This window comes from Prionailurus viverrinus, chromosome C2 (genome assembly GCF_022837055.1).
Source record: "Prionailurus viverrinus isolate Anna chromosome C2, UM_Priviv_1.0, whole genome shotgun sequence".
Lineage (NCBI taxonomy): Eukaryota > Metazoa > Chordata > Mammalia > Carnivora > Felidae > Prionailurus > Prionailurus viverrinus.
The window spans coordinates 151,393,904-151,411,475 of NC_062569.1; the positions used below are offsets into that span (position 1 = coordinate 151,393,904).

The following is a 17,572-nucleotide window of genomic DNA, read 5'->3' on the forward strand; positions in this document are numbered from 1 at the left end:
ATTTAAATACAAATTTGGTTGAAATCATGAGGTTTTTGTTAGTAAAAGCTATAACATTCTTTAACTTTTTGAATGTCTGTGGTATGTTTATTAAGCCAGAAAGTGTCAGGGTGACTATTGGCATATGCAGTTAACTGTTAAGAAAATTAAACAGTTTGAAGCCAATAATCCTTTTTATTATTGGTTTAAAACCAAAAAGAAAACTACAATTTGGACTGATAGAAACAAGATACCAGGAAACGTTTAAATTAGAACTGGGCGGTGATCAGGGCCTCAAAGGGGAAAAAAAGTTATCATTTTAAATTTTTCTGATTAACAAATGCCAGGCCCCAAAAAGGTACAGATCAAACCAACCAACACCCCACCCTTGGTCAAAGACCCCACCTTTGGTCAAGGATCGATTCTGGAATCCCAATTTTTAAAAACATTTATTCCAAATAGGAAACCTTTGTATTAAATGCCTTGTACAGTTCCATAAACTATTCCTTATAATTATATAAGAAAGCTGAGAACTTACTATTTTAATTGCATTTTATTTTTATAAACTTTGGTTATTTTTCTAATATTGTTGCTTTTGGAAGTTTTATATTTATTAAAAGGACTCTAAGTTCTACACAGTTATCTGTAATTAAAAATACAGATAATAGGGGCGCCTGGCTGGCTTAGTCTAAAGAGCATGTGATTCTTGATCTTGTGGTGGTGAGTTCAAGCCCCAGGTCAGCTGTAGAGATTACTTAAAAAAAAAAAATAATAATAATAATAAAGGCAAAATGTGAATTTTGACCCAAGAATTAAAGGATGCTTTCACATAAAACCTTAAGAGCTTATATTCAATATGTCATTTCTTCATTATATGGAATGCCAAAATAATAGCTATGTCCCTGCAGTAAAAATAAACATGTTGACTGAGAATAGGTCAAGATAATGCTAACTAGGGAAATCATTTGAATTTATTCATTCTAAATCTTGGCATAACAGTATGTAACACATTAAATTGGTAAGAGAGTATTAACATATATTTTAAAAGATGTAAGTTTTAAGATAGGATTCAGCATAGTTAAAATTTATTTATCAACTATGTAAAATGTATTCTAATATCAGTTCAATAATAGGCAGAACCAGTTTGGCTAAAGATCGCACACACATGTATCTTATAACTGCGGTTTAAGTGACAGTATAGGGACATGGTAATGAGGAAATGAAACTTCTAGAGAACGTTGTAGACTGAGCTGATTTCCAGGTAGAATGGCCAGGCGGACCCTCCTCCAGTAAGTCAATATCTGGAGGATGCTGGGGACCAGTTGCCAAATTGTACCACCTTGTACGAACTTGAAACTGTCAGCTATTAGAAGACCAGCACCCGTAAGTTGAAAGCAGAATAAAACAGTGGCAGAAAATTCTCCATCAGATAAATATACAATGAGCCACACCAAACAAGAGTTTATGAATTACTAAACATCCTTCCTGGGATACTAAGAATCAAGGGAACTGTAGGAAAATCTTGAGATCAGTTCAGTATATGATTCATATGAGCTTTAATGCTCACATTAGTATACTGTTTTAGAACATGCACATTGTTAAATCAAGCAAAAGACAACTTGATTAATCAACATAAAGAGGAAAGGAGATAAAATTAGAGGATCAAAAGAATTTTGACTTAGAACACCTCAAACTATCAAAAATAGAAACTCATGTCTTTAAGAGAAAAAGAAATACCTCTTCCAGCTTTGCTCACGAAGATGGCCTCAAAGCAACTTTACCCTGAAATGCACCCTAGTGCTCAGCTCCCAGTGTGCGTGCTATTTTCTCCATTAAAAGGAACCAGAGATCCTCGCAGAAACTCCTGGTGCAGGTGTTAAGGCAGTGCCTACTCCAAGACACCTGTGCCAGAAAGAAGGTAAGCTTCAAAGAAAAATAGAATTGTGTCAAAAGGATACAGGAGCACCCCCCCCCCAGCCAAATCAGGACAATTTGAGTATCAAATTGAAATGCATTAAATTTATGAAGAGCCATGAGTTCATGATGATCCACAATAAAAGTATTGTGAGTCTTGTTATTTGATTACAGTTGTACTGACTCATTTATCCTATTGAAGGAAAGTTAGTAAATGCTAAGTTCTTCCTTTAGAAGGCTATTTCTGAGCCAAGGGAGAATCATCAGTACAAAGACCCCATAAGCTGTGAAGCCAGAACTGAGAGGGCCAGAATTCAGTTGGCTCTCATTTTAAGGCTCCTGAAGAGTTGGGTAGTCCTAAAAATATAGCAGAGTACAAGATGTCCTTAGGTCCAAAGATCTTAAAATTTCGATGAATCTTGAGAATTGATCACCCAGTGTGGGAGCTGAGCTACAGGCTTCTCTGGTTCAGAAATAAGTAATGCTTAGGGGCGCCTGGGTGGCGCAGTCGGTTAAGCGTCGGACATCAGCCAGGTCACGATCTCGCGGTCCGTGAGTTCGAGCCCCGCGTCAGGCTCTGGGCTGATGGCTCGGAGCCTGGAGCCTGTTTCCGATTCTGTGTCTCCCTCTCTCTCTGCCCCTCCCCCGTTCATGCTCTGTCTCTCTCTCTGTCCCAAAAATAAATAAAAAATGTTGAAAAAAAATTAAAAAAAAAAAAATAAGTAATGCTTTGACTTGAATCAGAGAAGGGCTAAGTGATTGCGCTCTTAGAGATTACAGAATCATTGATAGGATCGTGATAGGTAGGATTCAGTGTCTCATTAAAGACTCTGGAAAAAAAACAGCAAAACTCTCTGATGATAAATGATCTCAGTTAACCAGGGCAGTAACTGTTTTCTTAAAAAAGCATCCATCTTCTAGGGCACTTGGCTGGCTTATTCAGAGGAACATGCAACTCTTGATCTCAGGGTTGTGAATTTGAGCCCCACGTTGGGTATAGAGATTACTTAAAAATAAAATCTAATAAATAAATAAATCCACCCCCAATCCAATAAAGTTTTGAGTTAAATATAGACAGGCTTAGAAGAAACAAAACCATGGATGTATATTTCTGGATTAGTAAGGAATCTATGTGTATTTAGTATGTATATGCCTGAAATGTGTTAGACAATGAGGCTTTTTTAGGCCCAGCTTTTAACTTGAAATCTTACTAAGATTTTTAAAGAATATTGAAACATCTAAGACAACATCAGGTTTGCCGTACTGATAAGCTTAATTTATATAAACTGTTTAATCAAGCAATTGAAGTACATAATAAGGAAATTTAATTTAGGAAGGACTTGAGGTCTGGACAGGGATGCTGAGTACCCACTGCAGGAGGACCGTCCCCACCTGTCATCATGTCTGTGTCTCTTCTGTCTCTTCTCATGAAGCAGAGCAGTTACAATCTCTAGAAAAGCATATCTATAAATATACAGATGTAATTGCATGTGTGGTATGTCTATAAGCAGGAGGAAGAAATGTGCTACAGTACTACATGTCAGCAGTTGGAGAAAAGAAAATGCTCCACAAAGTGATACGTGTGGCACCTCCACACTGTCTCTAGTCTCCAGAGAGTTCCAGATCTCCATCCCACCCCTCCTTCAGGCCAAGTTCCCTACCTCCTGTCTTCGGAACGAACAGAATAATCTCCTCTCCAGAACTAACATAATAACCTCCTAAGGATTCCTTCTGGGCCTTCCGCTTCCCACTGCTCTGTAATCCAGCCCATCTCTGCATTGTGACTTTCTAAAGTCAGCTCTGACCACATCACTCCCCTACTCAAACCCTTCAGGGTCTGCCCTTACCCACCAGGAAGTTCAGGGGGGGCCTCACGTGGCATTCGAGAACTTTGCACTGTACCCAGCTAGCCTGGTCTCGGAGTGCCATCCACCCGTTCCTTTATTCACTCCACATCAGTGCACCATGCACTAGGCTAATCACTACGTATAGTCTTCCATTTAACCCTGTCAGCTCCACAGGGTGGCTGTTGCCCCCATCTTGCAGAGGAGCTGTTGAGTGACTCAAGGTGCCACGACTGTATGGGGGAGCTGGAGGCTGAATTTCTGTCTTTCTGACCCCAAAGTCCTTCACCAGATGAACTAAACACGTGAGAGCAAAGAATGCCCTACGCACAACAATAATACATAGAAATCAGACTGGAGAGGGAACAGGGACAGAAGGTTCAGGCTGCTGAGCTGCCAGCCCTGAGGGCAGCCTTTTGTATCCAGATCAGACAGGCTGTGATGGTCTAGAACTTGGGCACACCCAAAAAGCTGTAAGTGAGATTGCACCAAGATCCTCCAGGCAAAGAGCTGGCTCCGAAAACAAAGCCTATTCCAAAAGCCAAAAGAGGCTTGGGATACAGTTTCTGTACAACAGCTGAATGTCACTGATTGAATAACATCTTAATCACAAGTATAGGAAAATTAAGTGGGTAAGACCGTCTAAATGCTATGTGGTGGTATCCTGGATTGGATCCTGGAATTAAATGAACTTCAGTAGAAAGACTAGTGAAATCTGAAGTCTGGTAGTTCCATTAATGTACTAGTTTTGATAAATCCATGGTTGTGTAAGATGTTAACACTGGAAGAAGCTGAGCAAAGAACTCTGTACTATTTTCACAACTTCTGTAAGTCTAAAATTATCTCAAAAAGTTAAAAAATTGGGGGATGACCTTCTACTGAATTTCATTGGCACTTTTCCCCCTGTCCCTAACTAGCCATGTGGTCTTCACATCATTTTCTCTCTGGACCCCGAGTTCTCAACTATTTAAAAAGAATGGAGTGACACACACCAGATCATCTTCAAACTCTAAAATTCTGGGATCTGGGGCGCCTGGGTTGCACAGTCGGTTAAGGATCCGACTTCGGCTCAGGTCATGATCTCACAGTCCGTGAGTTGGAGCCCCGCATCCGGCTCTGTGCTGACCGCTCAGAGCCTGGAGCCTGTTTCAGATTCTGTGTCTCCCCCTCTCTCTGACCCTCCCCCGTTCATGCTCTGTCTCTGTCTCAAAAATAAATAAACGTTAAAAAAAATTTTTTTAATAAATAAATAAAATTCTGGGATCCTACTACATTTACGTGATTGACATTACAAGGACGTGATTTGCAGTGACATCTTAGTCATATTCATAATCCTGGTATTTAGCACTGTGCTAGGATGTACTGGGTGCTCAATAAAAGTTGTTGAAACTAAGCTGACTCCTATCTCAATTTGTAAGAGGAAGTGTAACTATTACCTCTTTTGCCTATTTGGCCACTAGAGAGCGAAGTGCTCACAAAATTCTCTCCCCTGAAAGCAAAGTTATCTTCATCCAACAGACAGGAGTGGTCCTTTTCATCCCAAGTACATAAAAATCCATTCCTGGTTGGGGGAAGGGAGTCACCATCTGTGAATAGTTTCCTGCCCATCAGACAGGACCTCCAGTTGGGGCGATTAGTACCATAAACTTCCAGAAGATTAGACACACACACATGGTACTCAGCAGCTTCAAAAGTCTAAACCCCCTCAATAGATCAGAGACTGAACTGCAAACAGGGGAGCCCCACTCACCTCGAGTACATTGTTGCTGTCTTCCTATTTCCTGAACAAAAGGTCTCACTTTTAAAAGGCTGGTTGGGAAAAGGTCAAATGAATGACTGTAGCAGTTGACTAAAACCTTTACAACCAAAATGAAAAGAGCATCAGCACTGTATCCCCTGAGCCTGTGTGAGGTGCAGTTTGTATAGTGAAGTTTGTATAGTGAAGGCCCTCATCTGGACTCGGGCATCCTGGGTTCAGATTTGCCCCAGACCCCCAATTCCCCACCTGGGCACGGACACGTACAGTGATCATACGACTGTGAGCCGGTACCTCTGTACCCATAGCTCTCCTGTGAGAATAACAGTACCCACGTGGTGCTGGCTGAGGACTAAGAAGGAGGTGGGCACGCAGGGCTGAGTAGTGCCTGATGTGATCCAGGGACAGCCCACCTGGACAAGTCAACAGGAGGGGAATAGATGGGCAAGGTGCTTTCATTTCATCCTTTTAGGATGTTATTATGTCCATCTAACACGGGAAATTCGGGCTGTGGTCTACCCAAAGCAGGGTTCTTTCAAGAGGATCAGCTTGCCTTCTGAGGCATGGAAAAGTGTGTTTGCCCCCAAATGTTCTTGAGATGATCAGTCACTATGCCTCACGCCTCTACCATTTGAACCCCTCCTGTAGGTTAAGTCATTTAATGTCCCAACAGAATGAGATTTAAATAGAAGTCGGTGTCAAGTTCTGGACTACTGCTTGTATTAGTATCTATCACATTAATTTAGAAAATTCAGAGTAGACGTCCATCTCTGCTCATGCCCACCCAGTGTCTAGGAAAGAGGACAGAACCATTGGGATACAATTTGTTGGGTAAAACCCAGGACAGAGCCTGTCTGAGCCCTGAGAAAAGGGCAAGAAAGACCAAAGGGACATCAAGGGACAACTGGGAGAGTGACAGGACTGAGGGTCAAAAGTTTCAAGAGCCCTTCGGCAGAGCACCCTGAGAATGTCACCCAGCAAAGCACAGATGAAGATAATTTACCAAAGAGCAAACTCAGCCGGAAATTCCAGACGCTTCAGTAACACCAGCACAGATGAGTTCTCCCCTTGTGGCTGCAGGCACCACATCATAACTGAATTTTCTCCCTCAGCCAACCTGGACGTTTTTTTCCTAGGAACTAAGACATGTGCTGAGGGAAAGCCAATCACTGCTTAAACAGGAAAAAAAAAAAAAAGAAGTCCTTTTATAAACTTTTGCTACTGGAAATTTCATGGGTCAGAAAGCAAAGTTTGGTGGAAAGAATCGGTGGGAAAATAGAAATGTTTTACATGCAGCCTCCCACTTTCCCAGGCCATCGTGGCTTTGGTTTCTTATTTTCACTGAATTTGTGTTTCCATAGAGGCACAAGCATCATGACTCCAGGAAGGGACCCAGAAAAGCAGCCATGGCCCTTTCTGGTGTCCTTTGCTTTGCAGGTTGACCTGTGATTATTTGTTTGCCTGATTGTTTACAAAAGTTTATTTATTTATTTTGAGATGGAGAGAGAAAGCATGAGCAGGGGAAGGGCAGAGAGAGGAGAGAGCAAGAATCTCAAGCAGGTTCCACACTGCCAGCATGGAGCCCAACAAGGGGCTAGAACTCACAAACCAAACCGTGAGATCATGACCTGAGCCGAAGTCCAACATTTAACCACCTAAGCCACCGAGGCACCCCAACCTGTGATTTTTTAAATGTATTTATGCCACACTTGTGGTGAGCATAACATAACATACAGAGTTGTCGAATTGCTATGTTGTACACCTAAATCATTGTCAACTACAGTTCAGATAAAAAATTATAATATAGCAGCGCTATCAACAATAGCCAAATTATGGAAAGAGCCCAAATGTCCATCAACTGATGGATAAAGAAGTTGTGGTGTATACACACACACACACACACACACCATGGAATACTACTCAGCGATGAAAAAGAATGAAATCTTGACATCTGTAACAATGTGGATGGAACTGGAGGGTATTATACCAAGCAAAATAAGTGAGTCAGAGAAAGATATATAATTTCACTCATAGGTGGAATTTGAGAAACTTAACAGATGATCATAGAAGAGGGAAGGAAAAATAAGATAAAAACAGAGGGAGGCAAACCATAAGAGACTCGTAAATACAGAGAACAAATTGGGGTTGAGAGAGGTGGGAGGAGGGAGTGGGGAAAATGGGGGATGGGCATTGAAGAGGGCACTTGTTAGGATGAGCACTGGGAATTGTATGTAAGTGATGAATCACTGGGTTCTCCTCCTAAAGCCAAGACTACACTGTATGTTAGCTACCTTTTTTTTTTTATGGTAGCTAACTTTTGAATAAAAATTTTTAAAAAGAAACTATAATATAGCTAAACAAAAAAATAAAATGAGTTTCTGCAAATCCCACTTCTTAGCCTCAAAAGCATTGCAGGCAGTTTACAATAAAATAATATAAATCTGGTGGAATAAAGGAGAAATTCAGACTGTGGAAAAGGAAGAAGTAACTCAGTAACCACAGAGTTATATGTACAGTGTTTAAAAATGCTCGTAAAGCCCTAAATAGAGACAAGGGCCCGTTCCTAGGGAAGCCAAGAGCAGATGACGCAGCTGAATTGGAGCTGCTGTATACAGCCCGCTTTGAACTAGATTTCAACCCCGAAAAGATGATTGCATCCAGCCCCCAGTCAGGCATCTTGAATAAGAAAAGAAAAAGCAAAACCAGAAGAGCAGGAGGCGATCAAACGCTTCCTTTCTATAAATAACTCCCCCTAGGGGAATAAACAGGCTCAGAGGCAGGAAACCCGAGCTGGAGAACCCACCGAGGAGCGCCCGCACCCAGTGCCTGGTGGAGCCGGACCGGCACTTGACCTGGCAAGACGGAGCCCCGCAATCCGCGCAAGCACGTACCTGTTACCAGGGCCCGGGGCCCGCGCGGCAGGGCCGCACCTGCACCTGCCCGGTGAAATGCACCCGAATGGGGCGCGGGGGCGTCGCCGCCAAGAGCAAAGCAGGTGGCAGCAGGGGCGTCGGAAACAGACAGTGGGAAAGGCCAGGTAGGGATACCCCTCGGTGGGGCCCCACTGCCGCCGCACAACCCCAAACTCTGACCGCTCAGGCACCGCTGGCCACACTAACGGGGACTTCTGGCTCCACCAAGAGCACCTTCTCGCGTCGCTCGTCCACTTGGCCGCCCAGAACACTGCCTGGCCTGCCCCAACTTTCTCCTGCCTGTCCTTAGGTCTTGCCTTAAATGTCAAAGTGTCACCTCCTCAGGGAGGTCTCGCTGGACCGACCCCTAGGCTAGGTGAGCCTCCCCTCCCCACCTTCCACACACTCCAGCAACATCTCACCCACCTTGTAATTGCTTGAACCGTGCGTCTGCCTTCTCTTTGAGGCTGGAAACTCTCCAAAGGCAAGGGCAGGATCTGTCTTTATTCCTGGTACATAGTGAAATGAAGGTAGCTAAAGGTTTTGCTAAATAAGAGGGAAAAGTAGCCAAATTGAGCCCCTCTTGATGGGATGTTTGGTGAAGGAGATGCAGAGTATGGGTTTAAAATTGCTTATTCAGTGCATTGCTTTGCCGGTGTCACTTCTTCCTTCATCACAAGAGGGACTGAGATCTGGATTTACTCTTCCTTTCCTAGGGGCCCCTGGTAGATTTCCATTGCTACCCCAAGCGTGGATTCTGCCAGCAAGAACTTGAGCCTTCCCCATCTGTGTTTTGGGGAATAGGGAATTCATTATCCTGTGATAGGACCTTCAATGACACATGATGTCTATCAGGAATACTGCCCACCCTCTCCCCCCCCCCCCCCCCCCAAAGAAAAGAAAGGAGATAAATGCAAAGACTAAGCATCTGGGAAAAGGAATCCAGTCTGACCTCCAGGTAAGTGGATGGGGATGGCTTCAGGTCAGAGAAAACCTCAACTTGAGATCTACCATCACTGCCGAGGATTCTCATAAAAAAAGGAGAATTCAGGGGTGACCAGAGTGCATGTCTTCAAGAATAATTGCCGACAGATACAAAATATTCCACATCTGAGAGTTCCATGATTTTGTTAAACAGTCTTCTGTTGGGCTGCTTTGTTGTTTTTTGTTTGTTTTTCCCCAAGTGATTGCTCACACAGTGCTGAAGAGCAGGGTCCTATACAAAACTTTTTAGCCACTTTTCTGGTAATCGTTCAGCATATATTCCTATGTTCCTATAAGTGAAATTACTAGGTCAAAGGATATGAACCTAAGACTACAGCAACCTAAGGCCAAACTTCTTGAGTGTTGTATCATTTTATCTCCTAATGGAGGATTAGGGGCTATTTTAGCACAGCCTTTTTAAAGAGTCTTTGCTAAAAAAAATAAAATTAAAAATAAAGTTAAAAATCTTTACTCCATTAATGAAAAATGGTATCTCTTTGTTTTCTTTTAATTTTTTAAGTGTCTTTGAGAGAGAGAGAGAGAGAGAGAGAGAGAGAGAGAGAGAGAACGAACCAGCAGGGGAGGGGCAGAGAGAGAGAGAGACAAAGAATCCAAAGCAGGCTCCAGGGTCTGAGCTGTCAGCACAGAGCCCGGTGCAGGGCTGGAACCCATGAGCCATGAGATCATGACCTGAGCTGAAGTCCGCAGGTCAACCGACTGAGCCACCCAGGCGCCCCATGATATCTCTCTTTGAAAGAGTAGTTCTTGGGGTGCCTGGGTGGCTCAGTTGGTTAAGCATCCGACTACAGTTCAGGTCATAATCTCACAGTTCATGAGTTCAAACCCTGTGTTGGGCTCTGTGCTGACAGCTCAGAGCCTGGAGCCTGTTTTGGATTCTACGTCTCCCTCTCTCTGCCCCTCCCCTACTCGTGCTCTGTCTCTCAAAGATAAATAAACATTAAAAGAGTAGTTCTTCTTTCCTTTTGAATTATCAGAAAAACTTTGTTTTTCTATGTTTTACTGGCCATTTGCATTTCTTCACCTGTGAAGGAGATTCACAATGCACATTTAAACGGGAAAAGAACTAGAATATTGCCAATACCTCTGTACTTCTTATCTATCTCATCCCACAGACTCCTCATCCTCCATTTATTTTTCCATTATTATTCCATTTATCATTCCCTTGCTTTAAAAATATATCTTAAATACAAATGAGCGTATCCCTACAAAGTACATTGTTTTGGGTTAAATTCAATAAGTGCACTTTTTGGGGCACCAGGTGGCTCGGTCGATTAAGTGTCTGACTCTTGATTTTGGCTCTGGTCATGATCTCACAGTCATGAGTTCGAGTCCTGCATCGGGCTCTGTGCTGACAGAGAGGAGCCTGCTTAGGATTCTCTCTCTCCCCCCATCTCTGCCCCTCCCCTGCTCAAGCTCTCTCTCAAAAATAAATAAACATTTTTTTTAAAAGTACGTGCACTTTTTCTTCAGTAAGTGCACTTCTGAGCCTTGCATTTTTCTACGCAATCGTTCTAAGATTGACACATATAATTTTGCATAGCTGCATTATAGTCCTTCTCACGGCTAATATTCTAGTGCACGACTACAATATCATTTATTTAGCCACTGTTCAAATGATGGACATGGGAGTTTTTTCCAGTTTGTTTGCTGTGACAGACAACGCTGCTCTGAACGTCCCCTTGTCTCCAGAGCCTGTGAGCAAACACTTCTCAGGTGTGGACCCAGGAGAGGGATTGCTAGGCTGAGCTAATAACGTTCGGGTTTAAAAGATAATGCTAAACTGTTTTCCAAAATAGTTATACCAATTTACCTCCAATTACCAGTGGTTTTTATCTGTTTTCAACTGAATATCTTTTAGGCCAAATACTTGGGTTTTTTTTAATGCTTATTTATTTATTTTGAGAGAGAGAGATAGAGAGTGAGCAGGGGAGGGGCAGAGCGAGAGGGAGACAGAATCCCAAGCAGGCTCCTCACCAGCAGCGAGGAGCCCGACACAGGGCTCGAACCCACGAACTGTGAGATCATGACCTGAGCTGAAATCAAGAGCCAGACGCTTTTTTTAAAAATTTTTTTTGAATATTTATTTATTTTTGAGAGAGAGACAGAGCATGAGCAGGGGAGGGGCAGAAAGAGAGGAATCTGAAGCAGGCTCCAGGCTCCAAGCTGTCAGCACACAGCCCCACGCGGGGCTCGAACTCACGAGCCGGAGATCATGCCCTGAGCCGAAGTCGGACTTTTCAACCAACTGAGCCACCCAGGCACCCCATGCTTGTTCTTTCTGATTTGCAATTTATACTGATTTTCACATCTGCCTTGGAGAATTGTGAGGTTGTCAAACACAAAACTTCACATTGTGGTTTTTACAAGAATCCTCTGGAGGCAGTGAGCCAGCTAATCACAAATCCCTTATTGTGCACCAAATTTAGGCCACGGTGGCTTCGATTAGACCCATGGTTCCCAGGACAATGGCAGGGGTGTTACTAACCTATGAGGTCTGCTGTGGGGTGCCTGGGTGGTTCAGTCAGCTAAGTGTCCTGCTGTGAGCTTGGTGTGGGGAGTTTTCTTAGTGACACAAGAGTCCTTTGCACCGTAGCTCCAGCAGCTGCTTTTAGAATCTCCTGCTATTTGTAGCTCTATGCCGTCACCTCCCCTGTTACACACAACCTTCTATTTAAACCAGCCACTCTTGGCATCTTGAACTACTACTCTTCTTAAAGCTCATAAAAACACTCACACACTCTTCGATTTGGGATTCATAATTGTGGGCATTTATTCTAAAAATGGTAACAACCGGCGCCTGGGTGGCTCAGTCGGTTTGAGCATCCGACTCTTGATTTCGGGTCAGGTCATGATCCCAGGATCATGGGATTGAGCCCCGTGCTGGGGCTCCGCATGGAGCCTGCTTAAGTGTCTCTCTCTCCCTCCCTCTACCCTTCTCCCCCGCTTTCTCTCTTAAAAAATAAAAAATTAAAAAGTAGTAAATAAAAATGGTAACAAAAGAAGAAATTATATTCATAAAGATATTGATAGCAACATTGAGTGATTTTTTAATTGGAAAATTTACTTTTTTATTTTTTAAATTATTTTATTTTCAATTTTTTTTATGTTTGTTTATTTTTGAAGGAGAGAGAGAGAGACAGAATGTGAACGGGGTAGGGACAGAGAGAGAGGGAGACACAGAATCTGAAGGAAGCTCCAGGCTCTGAGTTGTTAGCACCGAGCCCGATGTGGGGCTTAAACTCACAAGCCATGAGATTGTGACCTGAGCCAAAGGTGGACGCTTAACTGACTGAGCCACCCAGGTACCCCAAATTATTATTTTAAAGTAATCTCTACACCTAACATGGGGCTCAAACTCCTAACCCAAGATCAAAAGTCAAATGTTCTACCAACTGGGCCAGCCAGGCACTCCTTAACTGGAAATTTTTATTTATTTATTTTTAAGTTTATTTATTTATTTTGAGAGAGAGAGAAAATCCGAAGTAGGCTCTGTGCCCTGTCAGTACAGAGCCTGATGTGGAGGTCAAACTCACACACTATGAGATCGTGACCTGAGTGGAAACCAAGAATCAGATGCTCGACCGACTGAGCCACCCATGCACTCCCTTAATGGGAAAATTTTTAACATTCAACAGTAGGGAATATATTATGCAAAGTGGGTGTGTCCACTAAGTGGGACAAGGTGTGACACAGACTTTTCTTCTTCCCTCAACCATTTGAGATTAGTTGCAGAAATCCTGTCTCTTCACCCCTAAGTATTTCAGGATAAATTTCCTAAGAATAAGAAGGTTCTCGGGGCACCTGGGTGGCTCAGTCGGTTAAGCGTCCGACTTCAGCTCAGGTCACGATCTTGCAGTCCGTGAGTTCGAGCCCCACGTCGGGCTCTGGGCTGATGGCTCAGAGCCTGGAGCCTGCTTCTGATTCTGTGTCTCCCTCTTTCTCTGTCCCTCCCCCATTCATGCTCTGTCTCTCTCTGCCTCAAAAATAAATAAACGTTAAAAAAAAAAATTTTTTTTAAAAGATTAAAAAAAAAAAGAATAAGAAGGTTCTCTTACACAACCACATTGCAATGTTCAAATGTAGAAAATTTAACATTGATCAAAGGCCGACATCTCGTTCAGTACATGCTCATATTTTGCCAATTGTCCCAGTAACATCCTTTATGGCAATATTCTCTCTTCCAAAGTCACACATTTCATGCAGTTGTCATGTCTCTTTATTCCCCTTTAATCTGGATGGTTCCTTAATCTTTGTCTTTCGAGATCTTGACAATTTTTAAGAATGCATCTCATACCATTATCCCTCAATTTGAGTTTGTCTAAGGCTTCCTCATGACCCAATTCAGGTTATGCATTTTGGGCACATGATGTCAGGTCACCCTTATTGATGATGCTGACTTTGATCACTCGGTTAAAGTGGTATCTACCAGATTTTTCCACTATAAAGTTTCCTCTGGAGGGGTACCTGAGTGGCTGAGTTGGTTAAGCACCCGACTTCGGCTCAGGTTGTGGGTTCGAGCCCTGTGTCAGGCTCTGTGCTGACAGCTCATAGCCTGGAGCCTGCTTCAGATTCTGTGTCTCCCTCTCTCTCTTCTCTTCCCCTGCTCTCTCTCTCTCTCTCTCAAAAATAAACAGTAAACACACACACACACACACACACACACACACACACACACACACTATAAAGTTTCCTGTGGAGTGAGCCTGCATAGTATTCCCCAACAAGCTTTCAACCAGCGGATTTAGCATCCATTAACAACTCCTGCCTGAGTCAGTGATTGCTATAATAGTTGTAATGGAGTTACTTTTCTAACTCTGCTGTTCCTTTAGTATTTATTAGCTGGCATTCTACTGTAAAGAAGGGCTGTCCCTTTTACCTCTGTGTATGTATTTGTAAGATCATCTGCTTTTTAGTATCATTCTGGACTTACGCGTCCTTTTTTTTCTTTTTGTTTTTATTTTATTTTTGAGAAAGAGAGAGAGAGCAAGCAAGCAGGAGAGGGCAGAGAGAGAGGGGAGGACGGAGGATCCGAAGCAGGCTCCACACTGACAACACAGAGCCTGATGCCGGGCTCGAACACACAAACACAGGAGCCGTGAGATCATGACCTGAGCTGAAGTCAGACACTCAACCGAGTCACCGAGGCTCCCGGATCCTTTTTTTTTTTTTTCCAATGTCATAATTCACCACTGTCATAATTCATTTTGATTTCAAATTGCTGCAAATTTGGCCATTGGAAGCCCTGTCAATCTGCCCCCACTGTGTCCTTCCTGGCCTGTTTCCATCATTATTTGAGCACCTCTTAGCTCTCAGCTGGCACTTCAAGCTGTTCCTACCTTCTCTTTCACTTTCCTTGCCATTACTCCAGGGAGCGCTGGACAATGGTGTTTAGAAACCAAGATACGGACACAGGAATGCTCCTGGCTCTTGAAGTGGTCCTGTTCCCCAGGCTCTTTCAGCAGGCAGATCTAGGAAATAGATTCTGATCCACAGAGCTCTGGTTCCAATCCACAGAGCTCGTCTTTGCCACCCCTCCCTCCATGTTTGTGACACCCTACTCCCAGTGAGAATCCTGCCTCCCATCAGTATTATGTTCGTCAATGTACTTAATCCCACAAAACGCAGAAAATATTTTCAGAATGGCTACACCAGACCACTGCCAACTAAGCGAAGTTCACAATTTCTTTGTAGTTTTGTTTGCTTGTTTACACACAGAAGGTATACAAAGATTTGTGTTCAAAAGTAATTTGGGTTTACTTTCTCCCCTGCAGTTAATTTACTATACCATTTAGTTCATTTGTTTACTTCTGTTTGTATTCAATTTTAGTTTTCTCTTCCCTCATCTTTGTTGATTTTACTTTTTGCTTAAAACACCGTTTCTGAAAGTCAAAACTACTCCCCAAAAGTATGCTTGAATACATGTCATTCCCTCTTAGAGTTTCACCCCATTCCCACCCAGCCACTGTAAGTAACCAATTAGTTTCTAGTTGATTCTTAAGTTGTTTTTTTTTTTTTTACTAAAAAGCAGATACTTGGATAGTTTACTCTTTACCCTTATTTTACATAAAAATAGCATAATGTACGTACTTTTTTGTATGTAGCTTTTTTTCACTTATCAGTATATCCTCGAAATCATTCCGTATCAGTTCATAGAGATCTTCCTCACTCGTTTTAACAACTGCATAGTACTTCCTGGTGTGGATGTCCCGGTTTGGCCAATCCATTGCCTATGTATGTACTGGCACTAAAATGGTTTCCAAAATTTTGTCATTGCAAATAATGCTGCAATAGGTAACTTTGTACACATACATACTTTCATATTGGTGTAGGTGTTTCTTGAGGCTGAGTTTCTAGCTGTGGAACTGCCGGGTCAAAGGGCAAACACCTATCAAGTTGCCAAGTTGCCAAGTTCCCCTCCACAGGAGCCGTAGGCTCTTGCAATCCCACCAGCAGTGAGTGCCACACAGCCTGTCCCTCGCTTTTGACTTTTGCAAATTGGATTGTGAGAAATATCGCTGAGTAATATGCATTTCTATTAGAAGAACCAAACTTTTTCACTTAAGAGCCCGTTTTATACTATTTTTTGCAGATTGTCCATTCATGTCTCTTGTCTTTTTTAAAACTGGAATTTTGAGCTCTGGTTCCCTCAGTCTTATTGACTTATCTGTACCTGTGACATACGTTGCAAATATTTTCTCCCCCTCTTTTACTTTCTCTCCGGTAGGCTTTCGTTTGCCCATAAAACCATTTTTGTTTTTCTCTTTTGTTTTTTGTTTTTTTTTTAACATTTATTATTGAGAGACAGAACATGAGCATGGGAGGGGCAGAGAGAGGGGGAGACACAGAATCTGAAGCAGGCTCCAGGCTCTGAGGTGTCAGCACAGAGCCCGACGCGGGGCTGGAACTCACAAACCAGGAGATCCTGACCTGAGCGGAAGTCGGACTTTACCGACTGAGCCACCCAGCCGCCCCAAAACCATTTTTGTTTTTCAATGTTGGCAAACGTACCAATATTTTTTTTCCCTCGTATCTGGATGTGGGTCACTGGAAAGCCTCCGCCGCCTCCACGCTACAGAAAATTCACCCGATTTCCGGCCGCGCAGGGGCCGGTCCTGCTGTTTCCCGCCACCACTGGCACCTGGCACACGTGCGTCTATGACCAAGCCGGGCGGAGGGCGGGGCCTCCCGGCGGCGGCGCCGCGCGTGCGCACTGGCGGGCGAGTCCAGCTGGCCGGGGCACCCGCAGGGAGGAGCGCGAGGGCGGCGGCGCTGCGGATCCCAGAGGTTTCCGCGCCCTTCCGGAAGCGCCGCCCTCTCTCGCGGGCCGGAGAGGGTCTTCCGACCTGCCCCGCGGCCGGGACCGCGACTTGGCCCGATCCTGTCGCGCCCCCTCGGCGGCCGGAATGGAGGCGGGCCAGCTCCTCTGCCGGGATCGCCTGGGGTCGCGGGAGGGCGTGAAAACGCCGGGGCTGTCGCGGCGCCCGGCGCTCCTCTAGCGTTAGACGCGGGACCACGCTCTTGGGGAAACAGCCATTGGGTGCTTCTCTTGTACCAGCCTTCTGTCCCCGCCTTGTCCCTTGTACACTTTTTTTTTTTTTAAATCCTCCATGCAGCCCTCCAGTCTCTCATCCCCTTACAACTGCCTTATAGATCCTCCCTCGGGATGCTCAGCAAAAACAGAGGCTCTCCGCTGGCCTTCTCTGGTCGTTCTCCCTAAGGGGGTTCTCTCTCCTGGTACAAAACACGTGGTGTCTTGTCCTTTCCAACACCAACAACCAGGTCTCCGATTCTCTGCCCCCACTTCAGACGCCAGCCACGTTTCTGTCCCGCCGACTACAAATTCCTGGGTTCCCGCACCTACCCCTCCAGTTTGAACACTCAGACCTCAGTAAAGGGCTTCACTTCCTGCTCCCCGTGTACCGTGAAGGAGGCAACTCAGGAACAGTGCGATGGAGGAGAAGCTCAGAAGGGGGGTCCAGAGCTCCCGTGCCTTTTGCCGGGGCCCCACTTGGCCCCAACCCGAACCCTTCCGTTTATGGGTTCCTAGGATTTCATTTAGATAGGTGGAGGGTGAGGTAGGTGACAACCCTCTTACTCGGTTGGTTCCCAGCTACCAGGATGGTTCCCCCATCCTGAGCCACCTGGGAGCCCACAATTATCAC

At 44.1% G+C, this 17,572-nt stretch overlaps 1 protein-coding gene across 5 annotated transcripts in view; it reads right to left on the reverse strand.

The window, feature by feature from the left end:
* Positions 1 to 16,573, reverse strand: part of HLCS (holocarboxylase synthetase) — a 236,052-nt gene extending 219,479 nt beyond the window's left edge. For 3 of the 5 annotated variants that reach the window (XM_047875105.1, XM_047875101.1, XM_047875102.1), the window contains exons 1-2: positions 16,419 to 16,573; positions 8,832 to 8,914 (exon numbers count right to left, since the gene is read on the reverse strand). The gene's annotated coding sequence lies outside the window, so the exon portion shown is untranslated. Of the gene's footprint in view, positions 1 to 8,384; positions 8,705 to 8,831; positions 8,915 to 16,418 lie in introns of those variants that run through there. The other 2 variants (XM_047875104.1, XM_047875103.1) reach the window with 2 other exon arrangements.
* Positions 16,574 to 17,572: the final 999 nt, after the last annotated feature.